The sequence below is a fragment of the Eurosta solidaginis genome, chromosome X (assembly GCF_040869045.1).
Source record: "Eurosta solidaginis isolate ZX-2024a chromosome X, ASM4086904v1, whole genome shotgun sequence".
Taxonomy (NCBI): Eukaryota; Metazoa; Arthropoda; class Insecta; order Diptera; family Tephritidae; genus Eurosta; species Eurosta solidaginis.
Window position 1 is genome coordinate 88,743,722 of NC_090324.1, and position 19,074 is coordinate 88,762,795.

Here is a 19,074-nt window from a genome sequence, read left to right on the forward strand (position 1 = left end):
GTGGAAAAATAACAGGACACTTTTGATGACCTCGACGAATTATTTCGCTGACTTCTTCAGATCGCAAAAACTCATTATTCATGGTACCGATATCGAAGTCGTTTAAATAATCTGGACTTTGATACAGAGTTGGTCGTATTGTTGAAGGACTTTTGAAAATGAACCTTCATCAGTGTCACCACGAAAACTTTACGATTTCGTATTCATGTAGACAAACATTTTTGCTTGATGTTTTTATTGTCTCCTCACTGTTCGAAAGCCCAGGCAAAAAATCATGATCAGTATTCGTTGCTTTTGAAATTCGGCTTAAAATTTGAACATGGAACAACTAAAGACTCGCCTGAATTAAAAAAATGTCTTAGTACCTCTAAATCACGGGCCCCCTGAGGAACCACGGGCCCAGGGGGAATCCCCCCATTCCCCCTCCCCTCTCCACAGGCCTGTATATATAGTATATATATATATTTTCGCAATTTCAGCCCCATTTTAACAGCTAGAAGCTTCAAATTTCACCAAATGCTTACGTATATAGCACATATTGTTGTATGAAAAAGCTATAGAGATCGGTGGTATATATAGTACATATATCATACAACCGATTGTTCAGATAAGAAACTTTTCGCAATATCTGCCTCATTTTAACAGCTATAAGCTTCAAATTTCACCAGTTGCTTACGTATATAGCATATATTGTTGTGTGAAAAAAATCATAGAGATCGGTGGTATATATAGTATATAAATGGTGATATATATTGTATATATATATAGTATATATATATTTTCGCATGTAACGTAGCGTTACAATAGTGCTACCCCCACCGTAACCCTTTTTCCTCTACGCCAGAGAACCCCACTGTAACCCTTTTTCACCTACGCCTGAGAGTATACATACATAGTACATTAACAGGTAGCCAAGGGCAGCAGTTACATACCAATGCATGCGAATAGTATTTGGCGACAACAATAATATGCACATAGCACGCCAGCTCACAGTATATGACAATTCACTGAAGTGTCCATTTAGCGGTCCATTTCTTACTCGCATCATAACAGAAGCAGTACAAAAAGGAATGTATTTGCTGTTGGCACTTCATTCTTCGCAGGTTAGTAAGAGGAAGTGGTTGCTTTATTAACCAGCCCAGTCACTCCTCCTGACTAGCTGAGTGGAAAGGGTACTGCCTTAGCACGGGTCACCCTTTGCTTACGGGACAACGGGTCGTCACCTTTATGGTTTTCTCGCCCGTGTCCCAGCTAAGTAAGGGGGGACTCGCCGCCTTATGGCTACCTCACCCCTTCCCCTCACCTAAGGCTCCAGCCGACCCGGTTCTACAGCTGCGTAGCGTGGTGCCTTCGTGCCCAGTTTCTCCTCGCAAACTACGAACCGGCAAGGACAGAGCTGGTGCACCGCTACCCGGCACCTTACTTTAGTGTGCGAACACGGGATGAGCGATGTCCAGCAAACGAGCCAATCCCACTCCCAGAGGGAAGGGGGAGTGCGGCCACGGCACTGGTCACTCTTTGCTTGCGGGGACAACGGGTCGTCGCCTTTATGGTTTTCTCGCCCGTGTCCAAGCTAAATAAGGGGGGGGGGGGGGGGGACTCGCCGCCTTATGACCATCCGGCCCTTTTCCCCTCCGCCCCGGCTCCGGCCGTAGACCGGTCAAGCAGATAAAGGTGCTACCACTGTGCCGCAAGATGCACTTTCCCTCAGCCCACGGATTGGCCTAGGGAGTTCCGGCTGGTACAACTACGCGCCCAGCCCCGCCATCGGGCGGGCATGGAGACGTTGGTGTCCAGCTAGCGGACTGACACTAACTCTAATTATTAATTCCTCGCAGGTCCCCCGCCACTGCCACTGAGACAGCGTCATCACAAGAAGCTGCCACCCGCAAACGCCGCTATTGGTCACCCCCCCCCCCCCCTAAAAGGTAAACAGGTAGAACGTTTGTACCGATACCCCGCCTTGGCCACGCCACTGGTACGCGCTCCGTCGCCCTGTTGTTGCCGTCACTATCCTACCGCCATTAAGCCGCTGCTACAACGACCGTTTGCCGCCCGCTATCCTACCGCCGTTGCGCTGCTGCTACGAAGTCCGTTAGCCGCCGCTAACTTATCACCGTCCAGCCAGCTCGCTGGTGCCGTCACTGCGTCCATACCGCTACACCCATCCGTCCGTTAATACTGTCCGCCGTCCAGCCGCCGTGCTAATCCCGCCACTGCGCCGATACCGCTGCACCAATTCGTCCGCTAATACTGTCAGCCGTCCAGCCGCTGTGCTACTCCCGCCACTGCGCCCATATCACTGCACCAATCCGTCCGCTAACACTGTCCGCCGTCCCGCCGCCGCGCTGATCCCACCGCTGCCTCCAGACCACCGTACCAACCCGCCCGCTCCTGCACCGCCGTTCAACCGCCGTACTGATCCCTCCGCTACTACAACGACCATTTGCCGCCGCTCGCCTCCCTCCCCCGCCATCTTTGTACGGAAAGCTGCTGCCCGCACTACCCTTCAAGCCGTGTGTGTGTGTGTGTATTCGTCATTAACACATAACTACTGTGTTCTTATTAAGTGGGTGTTTGTGAGACCTCTACTTGACCGTGGATTGACTTAGTGGTACCTCAACCTTCGACAAAACCCACCTCATACGCAATTTCAGCTCCATTTTAACAGCTAGAAATTTCAAATTTCACCAAATGCTTACGTATATAGGATGTATTGTTGTCTCAAAAATCATAGAGATCGGTTGTATATATAGTATATATCTCATTCATCTGATTGTTCAGATAAGAAACTTTTCGCACTTTCTGCCCCAATTTAGCAGCTAGAAGCTTCAAATTTCACCAAATGCATTCGTATATAGCATATACTGTTGTCTGAAAAAATCATAGAGATCGGTGGTATATATATTATATACCCCACATAAACTGTTATTTTTGCCCCTTTTTTACGGCTAGAAGCTTAAAATATCATCAAATACTTACGTTTACGTCATATATTGTTGAGATGCGTGATTCGTAGTCATAGGTTTTACATGCAGACCACAAAAAACACAAAGTACCTAAGTATTTTTTATTTTATATATATCTTAAAAATCGTTTAGGTATGCGCATCTGTTCACTATATATTTCTTATCTTATACAGCCGATTATTTGGAGATTACGAATGGGATAAAATTATTGTTCAGCCCCATTCATTAACGGTATGAAGTATTCGGCACAGCCGAAGACAGTCCCGTCCTTATTATACCTTTCATGAAAATGAAATGGTATATTAACTTTAGCACGAATCTCAAAATTGTAAGTCTTTAAAGGAAAATAGATAGGCCCACCATTAAGGATACCGAAATAATCAGGATGAAGAGCTGAGTTGATTTAGCCATGTCAGTCTGTCCGTCTGTTCGTCTGTCTGTTTGTATGCAAACTAGTCCCGCAATTTTTGAGATATCTTGATTTGAATTTGATTTTGTGAGCGGGTTTATTCAGGTGTCCGATTAGACATTTGTCAGAACCGGCCGGATCGGACCACTATAGCATATATCCTCCATACAACCGATATTTCAGAAAAAGAGGATTTTTGTCATATCTTCCTGACTTTATCAGATTGAAGTTTCAAACATCGCCATATGCTCTCGTATATTGCACATATTGTTGTCTGAAAAAATGGATGAGATCGGTCTATATATAGTATATACCCCCCCCCCCCGCCCCACGCACAACTTTAAATTATTTAGATAAGAAACTTTTCGAAATTACTGCCCCATTTTATGAGCTAGAGGCTTCAAATTTCAACTAATACTTACGTATATAGCATATATTGTTGTCTAAAAAAATCATAGAGATCGGTGGTATATATAGTATATATATGGTGGTATATATAGTATATATATGGTGGTATACATAGTATATATATAGTATTGTGACGAATATTAGCAATACTAAGGGATACTATGATCTATAAGCCGATGCTAAGCAGTGACTCTAATGCACATCAATAAATCAATCATTATGTCTACACATATGTACGTACACGCAGCGGAGAAGAGACGCACAAACACAGGCAGATATCTTATTTCAGGTGCTCCCAAAATTAGGCAATTATAATTGTGCTCACATATACACGCGCATATGAGAAGCTATAACCGTAGTAATTTTATAGTTGATAACCAACTAGTAAATTCAAGAAATGGAAGCGCCTAGAAATATGGGAACGAGAAATCACAGAGTATAAAAGGCAGCAACAGGAGAGGCACGACAATCAGTTTGATTTAAGACGCTGTCTGGCGAGCAATAGAAGTGTTATTGTGAAATGCTTTAATAAAGGCCATTTTTGCATTATTTAATATTGGAGTTATTTATTCAACAATTTAGCGATTCAAACGTTAGCGGAAGATCTAGAATAAGCGGAATTTTAGTAAATTTGTTACAATTGGTGTCAGAAGAGGAATTGTTGAATAAATTCCGAAGACTTCGAATACAACTTGGACGTGGCAAAGTGGAGTGAATTGAAGATCCAGCAACTGAAGAAGGAGTTGGAGAGCCGAGGATGGAATACAACCGGCAACAAACTCGAACTTCACGCATGATTACGAAGGGCAATGGAATTATAGGGAATTAACGTGGAAGAGTATGTCTTTCCTCTTGATGGCGAGGAGAGAAGAGAAAAATTAAACATCGCAGACAGTTCCGAGCACAGAATTGAACATGATATTGGCTGCAATATCTACACAAACATCGACAGTAACATCAATGTCGTCGCAAATGTCATCTCAACTGGAAGAACAGAAGACTTATATTGCATCTCAACTGGAATCGCAGGAGACACGCACAACATCCAAGACTGAAGCACAAGAAACGCGTATAACAGAAATGTCATCACAAATATCCACAAAAATGTCATCACAACTGGAAGAGCAGAAGACATATATGGCATCCCAACTGGAAGAGCAAGAGACATATATGGCACCCCTACTGGAATCACAGGAGACACGTATCTCAGAGATATCGTCAGAAATAACATCTAAAATTGAAGCACAAGACGCACGAATATCCGAAATGTCGGCACAAATTTCAGCACAGGTATCATCGCAGATCTCTGCACAATTGGAAGCGTGTATGGACGAGAAAATAACGCAATTTGAGGAAAAAATCGAGGCCGAGGTAGATGCTTTGAGAGAACGTATCCAGGAGTTGCAACTTAATCGTCCGGCTGCTTCAGCGAGTAATACGAAGGTAAAAACTTCATCTTTTGACGGTTCTGTTCCTTTCCAGGTCTTTAAGCTACAATTTGAGAAGACCGCAGCAGTGAACAATTGGAATACTTAAGATAAAGTTGCACTGTTTATGGCATTGAAAGGGCCTGCAGCTGAGATTTTACAAACCATTCCAGAGGGCGAAAGGAACTGTTTTGAAGCATTGATAGGCGCTCTAGAAAAACGATATGGAACTGAGCATAGGAGACAGATATACCAAATGGAGTTACTGAACCGCTTCCAGAGGCCTGGTGAAACATTGCAGGAGTTTGTGTCGGATGTTGAAAGGCTGACACATTTAGCGAATGCGGACGCACCCGTGGAATTCACCGAAAGGGTAAAAATCCAGAGCTTTATAAAAGGCATACGGGACGTGGAAACGAAGCGAGCGATACACGCAAACCGAAAACCTATATTCACAGAAACGGTATCATATGCTCTGATTCAGGAAACAGCTCCGCTTCTGTGTAAGCCAGTTTTCAAAGCACGCCGTGTGGAAGTATAAAGGCCAGAGAGGTTAGACGCAATATTGGAGGCGCTGAAAGGGTCGCAAAAGCGGAGTGAAAGAGTTATCAAATGATTCAAATGCGGGAAGCCCGGTCACATTGCACGTCATTGCGATCTTGATCCTAGTGGTTTCAACAGCATGGGTGGTCTTAAAAACAAAGCTGGAGGGGATGAGCAAGAGCGAGTAAGATGTAGAGATTGAGAGCTAGCTCCAACTATTGAATGTCCTGTGATATCTGTGTCGCAAATTGGTAGAAAATCGAGCAGTCTTACCGTCAGAGGGAATGCGGGTGGCAAAGAACGTGTACTGACTGTAGATACGGGCGCATCTCATTCCTAAATCCGATCTCACTTGGTCAACAGGAGAGTAAAACCGTTACCTGGAGCAAGGTTGCGTACGGTCACTGGCGAGTATAACCAAGTCCAGGGAGATGTGAAATGTGAAGTCTTAATTGGATAGGTCACAGTTCTACACAAATTCGTTGTGGCGGAGATCGTTGATGAAGTCATATTGGGAGTGGACTTCTTGGTTGACCATGTCATCAAGATCGATATGCAGAGAAGGGTGATGCGTTATGAGAACCAGGATGTGCCACTTAACTTCAGTTTGGAAAAAGGGTTTAGCAGTAATCAAGTGCTGGTGAAAGAGATTCGATAAAAACCACAAAAGTCAAAGGCAGCAGATCGGACAAGGGTTGATGGAACGAATGGGCCAAACAAATCAAAACCACAGGTACGTGCGAGAAAAACACTGGTATTGACAAACCCTAATGGACGTACTAAAACAACTGAAAGAATTTTCCAGAAAGAATGCAAGGGTGGTTTTAAGCCAGCGCGCACTACTCTTCTGAAACCTCAAGGCAATACTGATGATGCAAAGTCAATCCGTCAAGATCAAGCTGTGCGAAGTAGTTCTTCATTGGCCAAAGAACAGAGTGTGAGGAAACGGCCCAGGGTAATAAGTGGTAAGATGAAACACAGGTACGACAAGAAAAATAATTCGGAAGGTTTCCGGGAGAGAGTTGGTACTGCTATACAACCCTCACCGGCGGAAAGGTGTTTCATCCGAATTTTGGTGCAGTTGGGAAGGCCCGTACAGAGTTGTGAAGAGGATCAGCGATGTCATCTACCGCAAAAAAACCATTGGGAAACCACGAAGTAGAAGAGTTGTACATTTGGAGATGCTAGCAGCGTTTAGATCGAGAGATTTGTCTGATCGGGACGATCAGACTTAGGTGGAGTGCAGTGTGTCGAATATTAGCAACACTAAGGGATACTATCATCTCTAAGCCGATGCTAAACAGTGACTTGCATGCACATCAATAAATCAATCATTATGTCTACACTTGTGTACGTACACGCAGCGGAGAAGAGACGCACAAACACATGCAGATATCTTATCTGAGATGCTCCCAAAAGTAGGCAATTATAATTGTGCTCACATATAAAAGCGCATATGAGATGCTATAAACGTAGTAATTTTATAGCTGATAATCAACTAGTAAATTCTAGAAATGGATGCGCCTAGAAGTATGCGAACGAGAAATCACAGAGTAGAAAAGGCAGCAACAGTAGAAGTACGACAATCAGCTTGATTTAAGACGCTATCTGGCGAGCAATAGAAGTGTTATTGTGAAGTACTTTAATAAAGGCCATTTTTGCATTATTTAATATTGGAGTTATTTACTCAACAGTTTAGCGATTCGACCGTTAGCAGAAGATTTGCAATAAGCGGAATTTCAGTAAATTCGTTACAGTATGTATATATATTTTCGCAATTTCAGCCACATTTTAACAGCTAGAATCTTCAAATTTAACCAAATGCTTACGTATATAGCATATATTGTTGTCAGAAAAAATTATAGAGATCGGTGGTGTATATATTATATATCTCATACAACCGATTGTTCAGATAAGAAACTTTTCGCAATATCTGCCCCATTTTAACAGATATAAGCTTCACATTTCACCAGGAGCTTACGCCTATAGCATATATTATTGTGTGAAAAAATCATAGAGATCGGTGGTATATATAGTATATAAATGGGGGTATATACTGTATATATATATATATATATTCGCAATTTCAGCTGCAATTTAACAGCTAGAAACTTCAAATTTCACCAAATGCTTACGTATATAGCATATATTGTTGTCTGTAAAAATCATAGAGGTCGGTGGTATATATATTATATACCCCATATAAACTCTCATTTTTGTTCCTTTTTTACGGGTAGAAGCTTAAAATTTCATAAAGTTTCATCAAATACTTACGTTTATATTGTTGAGATACGTGATTCGTAGTCACAGGTTTTACATGCAGACCACAAAAAACTTGAAACTTTGCATCCTCACACATAGTACCTACCTATTTTATAAGCTTTTATTTAGTTTCACTTTTGTTGTCTGTAATGGAATCTTGCAAGTTAAATTTGATACACTTCCCGGTGTCCGAATGAGCTGAAATTTTGCACACATTTATAACTCCGATGACAATGCAATATTACTTTGTTAGAATTCGATAAATTAATCGATAACACAGTTATCGGTAAAGATTTGTATTTACTTTGGCATAGCAGCCTAAATCCCATACAAACCCGCCGGTACCTATCCGTGGATTGTGATATTTGGACGTGGTGAATCACGCGTGGTGAATCTCAACGCTTGTGAAAAGCAGAGACACAACCCTCTGTTGTATTTCTGTGTATAACCAACATAGCTGAAATTTTAAGGCTGTTTAACTCTGTAATCTTTTCTGTAATTTATTTTGCTTTTGGAAAAATTACCTATTTGAAAAAAGCTCGCTGAAAAATATTGGCATAACAGCTTAAGTTAAATCAAGAATGGAAAAACTTGGAAAATTTGAGCAGATGTGGCAATTTCGAGTGTCCGTTGAACGAAATATTGATAATCTATTGATCATCGCTAGGAAATTAGCGACATTCCATCAACTTAGCAGCACTTTAGCAATACTACTGCTATTATTTGGCCGCTCAAACACACCCATATTAATTTGCATTAAATTAAAAATATACAACTAAAAAATGACTCCGGTTGTTATGTCCGCAGCATTTATTTGGTGCAAATACAACATAATAATTTACACGGCCAAAGCCATAATAATTTGCACGGGTCATCAATTCTTTCTCTAATTCAAAAGCTGAACTACCAGCGCTACCGCCATCAGATCAGTGTCATCATTGTCAGTAGCGCCAATAACACCAAACTCGTGCCTGACACACAAAATTCGTTTCACTCAATAGTGCAAGTGAAATTTACTACGCACTCACTACTAAGTAGCGTCAAAATTTCGACTGGAGTCATTTCGTCAATGAGCTACCATTGAGCTGGCACCACATTGGCGCTGGCGCCATGCAATTTACATCACTAAAATTGCACGAATGTCCAGGCTCATGACTTTGTTAATCCAGATGGTGAACACGAAGACTCAAAGGAATGCAACCTTGCAAACAACAGCCGTCATTTTCAAAGTGTAAAAATTCTGTGGATACAACGAACGCTAACGCCGTTAGGCTGTTAACGGTAAATGTTGCATACTTTTCTGCGCACTTGATTTTGTTTTACAGATTTTTGGCGATGGAATTTTAGCTAAGCGAAAGTAGGAATTTTATTTTAAAACAGATTTAACCCACAGATGAGAGATCTGCAATAAGTAGTTGTAAACAGAACGCGGCATAGGCAAAGTTAAGTTATTTAACACTGTTTGACACAATTTTATATGTGCTCTCTGTCAAAAATGCTTCAACTAACTTAGTCACATTTTATTTCGATTATGAATATGCCCCAATATATTCGGATTATGATATAATAAAATTAAAGAAAAAAAATAAAATTAAAGAAAAAAAACCTTTTTTAAAAATAAGCTTTTACTATTGGTTAATAAAATTAACTAAAAAGTAAGTTGATGCATTAAAAGAAATGGATAGAATGAGAAACGTTACAAATAACTAAGTAAAGATTACGTAACTAGTTTAAACAATATTTTACCCTACTAAAAATTTAAAAAAATTCCTATTTAAATTAAATTTAAGAAAAGGGTTTTCTAAGAACAAGCTTCTATTACTTGTTAATAAAACGAACAAAAAGTAAAAAATAAAATTAAAGAAAAAAAAAAATTTTAAAAATAAGCTTTTATTATTGGTTAATAAAATTAACTAAAAAGTAAACAATAAATTGACTCTAAAGAAATATAACACTTTATAAGTTCATTGTAATCTTTAACGATAATTAGGCTTTTTCGTCTGCGGCAAAAGAATTCTATATTGTACATAATTATATATTTTTAACATTAAAACTTTACACCTAAATTATTAAACCTTACAGTATATCACAGTCCTAATTGTTCTAATAAAAGCGTGTTACATTGCGATAGCAAGAAAAGGAGATCCTAAATGTTTTTAATTATACCATCAAAATTCAACACGTTTTTTATTAGAACAATTAGAACTGTGATATAAACTGTACGGTTTAATAATTTAGGTGTAAAGTTTTAATGTTAAAAATATATAATTATGTACAATATTGAATTCTTTTGTCGCAGACGAAAAAGCCTAATTATCGTTAAAGATTACAATAAACTTATAAAGTGTTATATTTCTTTAGAGTCAATTTATTGTTTACTTTTTAGTTAATTTTATTAACCAATAATAAAAGCTTATTTTTAAAAAAGTTTTTTTTTTCTTTAATTTTATTTATACTCAGTTGAGCAGAGCTTACAGAGTATAATAACTTTGATTGAATAACGGTTGGTTGTACAGGTATAAAGGAATCGAGATATATCAAAATCATCAGTATCGAAAAAAAATTTGATTGAGCCATGTCCGTCCGCCCCTTAACACGATAACTTGAGTAAATTTTGAGGTATCTTGATGAAATTTGGCATGAAGGTTCCTGGGCACTCATCTCAGATCGCTATTTAAAAAGAAACGATATCGGACTATAACCACCCCCACTTTTTCGATATCGAAAACTTCGAGAAACCGAAAAATTGCGATAATTCATTATCACACACGGATAAAGCGATGAGGCTTGGTAGGTGAGTTGAACGTATGACGCAGAATAGAAAATTAGTAAAATTTTGGACAATTGGCGTAGCACCGCCCACTTTTAAAAGAAGGTAATTTCAAAGTTTTGCAAGCTGTAATTTGGCAGTCGTTGAAGATATCATGATAAAATTTGGCAGGAACGTTACTCCTATTACTATATGTATGTGAGATGGTCACCCTGAACACCGGTTCAAGCTGGCATCACCAAGACAACTGTCAGTAGTAACTCGTGGGAAGAGAGACATTAGCTGAAGAAAAGTTGACATAGACAGCCGCAAGTTTAACATCCACCTTCGTTCGTTCATTTTTATATTCATTTTATAATTGAAATACATTTTCTTTATTAATTAAATCATTCTAATCAATATACGCAATATTGAATACCAATAAACTATTCATTGTTTACATGGGGGCTCAACCATTTGAACGTGTTTGAGTGGAATGTTGTTGCGTTCATTAAAAATAGTGGAGTCGAAGCAGCAAAACGAAAGCAGAACAGCCGAAAAAGACAGCAGTACAAAGCAGCGACCAGAAGCCGAGGTCGATACAAATACAGCAACGAGTTCAGTAGAAGCAGATCACTTAAGCAAAACAAGTGGTGAAATCAATTTCAGCAGCAACAGCAGAGAAAAGAACGTAGAAGTAACTGAGGTTATAGCAGCAGTTCTCAAATCAACGAACACAGAAGCAGCGTGTACGTCCAGTGAAACTAATAGCGTTGACATTAGTAGCAGAGGCAAATACGATGCAGAGGTTACAGCAACAGACATCGCAGTAGAAACAACGAGTTCCATTTCAACAAACGCAGTAACATATACGTTCATGAAAAACGAAATGACAAAGGAGGGTAGTAACGATTTCAGCGAATTGGTTAAGGCGCTGATGCAGAGTATTGAGCAAAGCAGCAGAAATGGCGTAACAGTTGACTGTTTTGCAAAAATAGTACCAGAATATGATGGCTCGTCAATACCAGTGCGACAATGGATTAGCAACTTCGACGCAAATGCAGATGCATACGAATTGACTGCAAAACAAAAATATGTGAACGCTCGCAATAAGATGAAAGGCACAGCGAAATTGTTGTTGGAAACGGCAACAATATCAACTTACGAAGCATTATGCGAGATGTTAATCGAAGAATTTGACAGAAAGCTGTGCAGTAACGAAGTACATAAAATGTTAAGAGAACGGCGAAAGAAGGTATCAGAAAGTTTTCATGAATATGTATTAAATATGCGAAAAATTGCTGCATTAGGGTGTGTGGATAATGAGTCCGTAATAAAATATATTGCCGATGGCCTACAAGTGCGTGACGATCTAAAATATCCTCTTTATAGTGCGCCAACATTTAAAGATTTGATTAAATGTTATGAGTTAATTGAGTTGGTCGGAAAAAGTGGTGCAGTTGGAAAGCAGCATGAAAATAAACAACTCAAAACAGAGAAGAATAACAAATCATATGCTTTAAAACATTGTTTTAATTGTGGCTCGGCACAACATAAGCGTGCTGATTGCAAAGAGCCAACGAAATGTTTTAAGTGCAATGGTACTGGGCATATGGCAAAGGGTTGCGCAGATTTTAAGAAAAATATTAATGTAGTAAGTCAAACTAGATACAAGGTTGTTAAAGTAAACAACAATAATATTTCATGTCTGGTTGTTACCGGGGCTGATGCATCGCTAGTGAGCAAAGCCATGTATGAAGATAAATTTGCTGGGTGCGCAATGCAAATAAGTCGTGCGAAGCTGTACGGTTTGGGAAATATTGCTACTCCGGTATTAGGCAAATTCCAAGCACAAATCGGGATAGATGGTCTAAATATACAACACACATTTTTGGTAGTACCAGATGAGAAAATAAACGTAGATGTTATTTTAAGGTACGATTTATTGCAAAAGTTCACAGTAATTTTAGATGCAAATGGGTATAAATTTGTGCAAGCAGCCGAGGCCATGAATGAAGAACAATTACAAGGCAATGTTTATAATGTAGTAGAAACTGATCTCGACATCGATGTTGAGTCACAATATAAATCAGCAGTAACGCAATTAATCGAAAATTATAAGCCATCAGATAGCAAACAACATTGTCCAGTAAAGCTAAGTATCATTCCAAGCGGTAACAATATGTCTTTTTTTGAGAGTCCGAGTCGCTTGTCGATAGCTCAACATGAGGTCGTAAAAAATCAGGTCGAGGAGTGGTTAAGACAAGGTATAGTACGAGAATCAGTCTCAGATGTAGCGAGCAAGGTAGTGTTGGCCAAAAAGAAAGATAATTCGTACAGATTATGCGTTGATTTTCGAAAGCTAAACTCAATGGTACTGAAAGATAGATTTCCGGTGCCTATAATAGATGTGGTTATTGAGAAATTACAAGCCGCCAAATTCTATACTGTCATGGATCTCAAAAATGGGTTTTTCCACGTTGAGGTCGAAGAGCAAAGTCGCAAATACACTGCATTTGTAACCAGAGAAGGACTTTTTGAGTTTAATAAAGCACCCTTTGGTTTTTGTAACTCGCCAGCGGTATTTGTAAGATTTATTAATTATGTTTTTAGAGAGATGATTAACGAGGACATAATGGAAATATACGTCGACGATATTGTAGTATACTAAATCGGCTGAACAATGTTTAGATAACATGCGAAAGGTGTTAGGTCAAGCACAAAAGTTTGGGCTACAAATTAATTGGAATAAATGCAAATTTTTAAAGAGGTAAATAAATTTTTTGGGCCACGAAGTAGAGAATGGCTTTGTGCGGCCTGGCCAAGAAAAAATTAAGGCGGTCAAAAAATTCCCTGTGCAGCAAAATGTAAGGGGAGCACAAGCCTTCCTCGGGCTAACAGGTTATTTCCGCAAGTTTGTGCGAGGGTATGCGACCATAGCCAGACCATTAACACAACTGCTAAAGAAAGACGCCGTTTTCAAATTCGAGACAGAAGAATTGCAAGCCGTTGAAAAGTTAAAATCGGCATTACTACAGGAGCCTGTATTGAGAAGTTTTCAGTACAATGCTAAGACGCAGTTACATATTGATGCATCCAAGCACGGGTTTGGCGCTACACTGTTACAGCAGCAGGACAATGAGTGGCACCCTGTTTATTTTTACAGCAGAAAAACAACAAAACAGGAAGAAGCGCTGTATAGTTATTTTTTAGAAGTGAAAGCAGCCCATTTAGTGACAAAAAGGTTGCGTCACTACCTTTTGGGTATAACGTTTGAGTTGGTCACTGATTGTGCAGCTTTCAAACAGACGGCAAGCAAGAAAGATGTACCACGCCAAGTGGTTCAATGGTGGATGTACCTGCAAGATTTTAATTTTATTATAGAGCATCGAGCTGGAAGCCGAATGCGCCACGTAGACAGTCTAAGTCTGTACCCTGTGATGGTTATTTTTGGTAGTCCACAGCGCATTATAAGTGACAAAGGTGGAGCTTTCACCTCGAAATTATTTAAAGAATTTTGCGAGTCAAATAAAATCGAACATATCGAAACAACATCTGGTGTACCCAGGGGTAACGGTCAAATAGAAAGGGTGAACAGGGTAATCCTTTCCGTTTTAGCCAAATTGTCAGCGGCTGAGCCTGCGAGATGGTACAAATATACATCAAAAGTGCAGCAAGCAATTAATGGCCACATTCACTGTTCGACCAAGTTCACGCCATTTGAAATTTTATTTGGGGTGAAAATGCGAAGTGAGATGAATACGGAAATACTCAACATTCTAGAAGAGGAGGTAGCAATGGGGTTAAAAGAAGTTCGCAACAAAATCAGAATGGAAGCTAGAGAAAACATATTAAAAGCACAAGAAAGTTATAAAAGAAATTTTGATAAAACACGCAAAGGACATCATGGCTATCGTGTAACAGATTTAGTTGCCATCAAAGTCACGCAGTTCGTAGCCGGGAAGAAACTGGCGAATAAGTATATTGGTCCTTATGAAATCATAAAAGTTAAACCAAATGGAAGATATGACGTGAAAAAAACCGCCGAATTTCAAGGGCCAAATCAGACATCTACAAGCGCAGATAATATCAAACTTTGGCGTTTTATTCAATGCGAAGATGAGACAGACACCGAGCAAGAGGATGAAACCGAGGCATCTGGGGCAGATGGTTGTCAGGATGACCGAATGTGAGATGGTTACCCTGAACACCGGTTCAAGCTGGCATCACCAAGACAACTGTCAGTAGTAACTCGTGGGAAGAGAGACATTAGCTGAAGAAAAGTTGACATAGACAGCCGCAAGTTTAACATCCACCTTCGTTCGTTCATTTTTATATTCATTTTATAATTGAAATACATTTTCTTTATTAACTAAATCATTCTGATCAATATACGCAATATTGAATACCAATAAACTATTCATTGTTTACATGTATGCCCAATAAAAATTAATAAACTAGGAGAACGACCACGCCCACTTAAAAAAAAATTTAAGTCAAATTTTAACAAAAAATTTAATATCTTTACAGTATATAAATAAATTATGTCAACATTCAACTCCAGTAATGATATGGTGCAACAAAATACAAAAATAAAAGAAAATTTCAAAACGGGCGTGGCTCCGCCCTTTTCCATTTAATTTGTCTAGGATAATTTTAATGCCATAAGTCGAACAAAAATTTACCAATCCTTGTGAAATTTGATAGGGGCTTAGATTCTAGGACGATAACTGTTTTCTGTGAAAAAGGGCGAAATCGTTTGAATCCACGCCCAGTTTTTATACACAGTCACCGTCTGTCCTTCCGCTCGGCCTTTAACAGGATAACTTGAGCAAAAATCGATATATCTTTACTAAACTTAGTTCACGTATTTATCTGAACTCACTTTGTATTGGTATAAAAAATGGCCGAAATCCGACTATGACCACGCCCACTTTTTCGATATCGAAAATAACCAAAAGTAAAAAAAATGCCATAATTCTATACCAAATACGAAAAAAGGGATGAAACATGGTAATTGGATTGGTTTATTGACGCAAAATATAACTTTAGAAAAAACTTTGTAAAATGTGTGTGACCACCTACCATATTAAGTAGAAGAAAATGAAGAAGTTCCGAAGGCGAAATCAAAAGCCCTTGGAAGTTTTGCAGGAATACTGTTTATGGTACTACATATATAAAAAAATTAGCGGTACCCGACAGATGCTGTTCTTGGTCACCCTGGTCCACATTTTGTTCGATATCTCGAAAACGCCTTCACATATACAACTACCACCACTCCATTTTAAAACCCTCATTAATACCTTTAATTTGATACCCATACCGTACAAACACATTATAGTCACCCCTGGTCCACCTTTATGGCGATATCTCGAAACGGCGTTCACCTATAGAACTAAGGCCCACTCCCTTTTAAAATGCTCAATATCACCTTTCGTTTGATACCCATATAGTACAAACGAATTCTAGAGTCATCCCTGGTCCACCTTTATGGCGATATCTCGAAAAAGCGTCCACCTATAGAACTAAGGCCCACTGCCTTTTAAAATACTCGTTAACACCTTTGATTTGATACCCATATCGTACAAACAAATTCTAGAGTCACCCCTGGTCCTCCTTTATGGCGATATCTCGAAAAGATGTCTACCTATAGAACTAAAGCCCACTCCCTTTTAAAATACTCATTAACACCTTTCATTTGATACCCATATCATACAAACAAATTCTAGAGTCACCCCTGGCCCACCTTTATGGCGATATCTCGAAAAGGCGTCCTCCTATAGAACTAAAACCCACTCCTTTTTAAAATACTCATTAACACCTTTCATTTGATACCCATATCGTACAAACAAATTCTAGAGTCACCCCTGGTCCACCTTTATGGCGATATCTCGAAAAGACGTCAACCCATAGAACTAAGGCCCGCTCCCTTTTAAAATTTAACACCTTTCGTTTGAAACCCATATTGTACAGAAGCATTCTAGAGTCACCCCTGGTCTACCTTTATTGTGATATCTCGAAAAGGCGTCCACCTATAGAACTAAGGCCCATTCCCTTATAAAATACTCATTACCACCTTTCATTTGATACCCCTATCGTACAAACAAATTCTAGAGTCAACCCTGGTCCACCTTTATGGTGATATCTCGAAAAGGCGTCCACTTATAGAACTAAGGCCCACTCCCTTTTAAAATACTCATTTAACACCTTTCATTTGATACCCATATCGTACAAACAAATTCTAGAGTCACCCCTGGTCCCCCTTTATGGAGATATCTCGAAAAGGCGTCCACCTATAGAACTAAGCCCACGCCCTTTTAAAATACTCATTAACACTTTTCATTTGATACCCATATCGTACAAACAAATTCCACAGTCAGCCCTGGTCCACATTTATGGCGATATCCCTAAATGGCGTCCACCTATAGAAATATGGCCCACTCCCTCTTAAAATACTCTTTAATACCTTCCAATTGATACACATGTCGTACAAACACATTCCAGGGTTACCCTAAGTTCATTTTCCTACATGGTGATTTTCCCTTATTTTGTCTCCATAGCTCTCAGCTGAGTATGTAATGTTCGTTTACACCCGAACTTAGCCGTCCTTACTTGTTTATTTTTTATTTATCTTAAAAATCGTTTAGGAGAATACGAATGGGAAGGTATGAAGTCTTCGGCACAGCCGAAGACAGTCCCGTCCTTACTTGTTAGTCTTTATTTAATTGCCTATTATTTTGTTCATTTAGTGACTCATTATTGCAAGGACTCTTTCCTGCCAATTTGTTACAATCTAAGTCCTCAATACATACTCCTTCAAGAGACTTCACTCGACTCCCACCTCGAACTCCAAAATATCTTGATGTCACTTCTACCGGACTGTATGTAATATTTGTTCCAAATATGGGCCAAATCGGACATCATAGGTCGCTTTTTATTCAAAATATTTGGTTCCAAATATGGACCAAATCCGTCCACAAATACGATTTTTTTGAATATCTCGATCCTTCCGCCACCTAGCGGCGATTAGTTTCACAGGCCGTTTTCTATTCATGTTCTATTATGTGTTCCAAATACGAGCCAAATCGGACAACAAATACGATTTTTTAAATATCCCGATCCTTGCGCCACTAGCGCCGATTTTTTTCATAGGTCTCTTTTTATTCTTGTATGTATTACGTGTTCCAAATATGAGCTAAATTGGACAATCGCTTTCTATTCATGTATGTATTATGTGTTCCAAATATGAACCAAATCGGACCACAAGTACGACTTTTTGAAATATTTCGATCCACGTACCACCTATCGGAGTTTTTTTTCTTATTATTGCATTGTCATCGGGTTCTGAACTATATTCCAAGTTTCAAGTTTGTATCATATCGGGAACTTCCTTAAATTTCAATTACAAAGGCGTCCCGGCCAGCTAGGCTCTCAAGTCGAGCTAAATAAACTCGTTTAAAAAAATAAACAAGAATTATTTAGCAGATCACCGCAAAAAAAATTATTAAGTTTTTTTTAGAAGCTTATAAGATTGTAAGACTTCTTTTCTTGAAATAAAAGGTGAATATAAATTCCGTTTTTTTTATTTCGATCTCACAATAACATTCATCTATGCCATTTTGTTCATAATTATTGAAACATAAAAAGTACTCAGCTAATCAATTACAAAAAAAAAATTTCTCAAAAAATAAAATTTAATAGTTTGTTCTCTCAAAAAATTATGTTTTAGCAAGCAAAAAAAAAAATATTGTAGTCAATCTCTCCAGGTTGTGTGGTTGTTATTTTGGGTCAGGTGGTCCTAGCGTGGCTAAAATAAGTATCAATAATAATCTAAGGCTTGGAAAGAAAATTTGTCTGTTTAAGGATTAGAACTAATCTCGTATATAATGATATCTTCAAATCATTGGAGAGATGTGGTATACAAAAAAATAACTATTGAAAGCATCTCACAATGGAAGGTGAGATAAAGATTGAAATCATGTGTCTGTAAAACATTAGTTGATTAGGCCATCGGTTAGCTAGAAGGCATAAAGCCTTACTACAATCAAAATTCCTTATAACTTTATCAAAAGGAGATCACATGACTATGATGTCAAAAAGCAAAAAAACTAAAACTTTTGTATTGTTATTGGTTGCGCTATACACTGTCATCAGCGGTCTATGCTATGCGCATATAGCATGTAGGGATAGCAATTCCAGCATTTGAATTAGTTTTGCACAATCTAACAACTGCACAGAATAGTGATTATTTAACTCTTTATAAACACTGGTTAGAACTAAGGCATATAGCCAGATGTGTCTAATTTC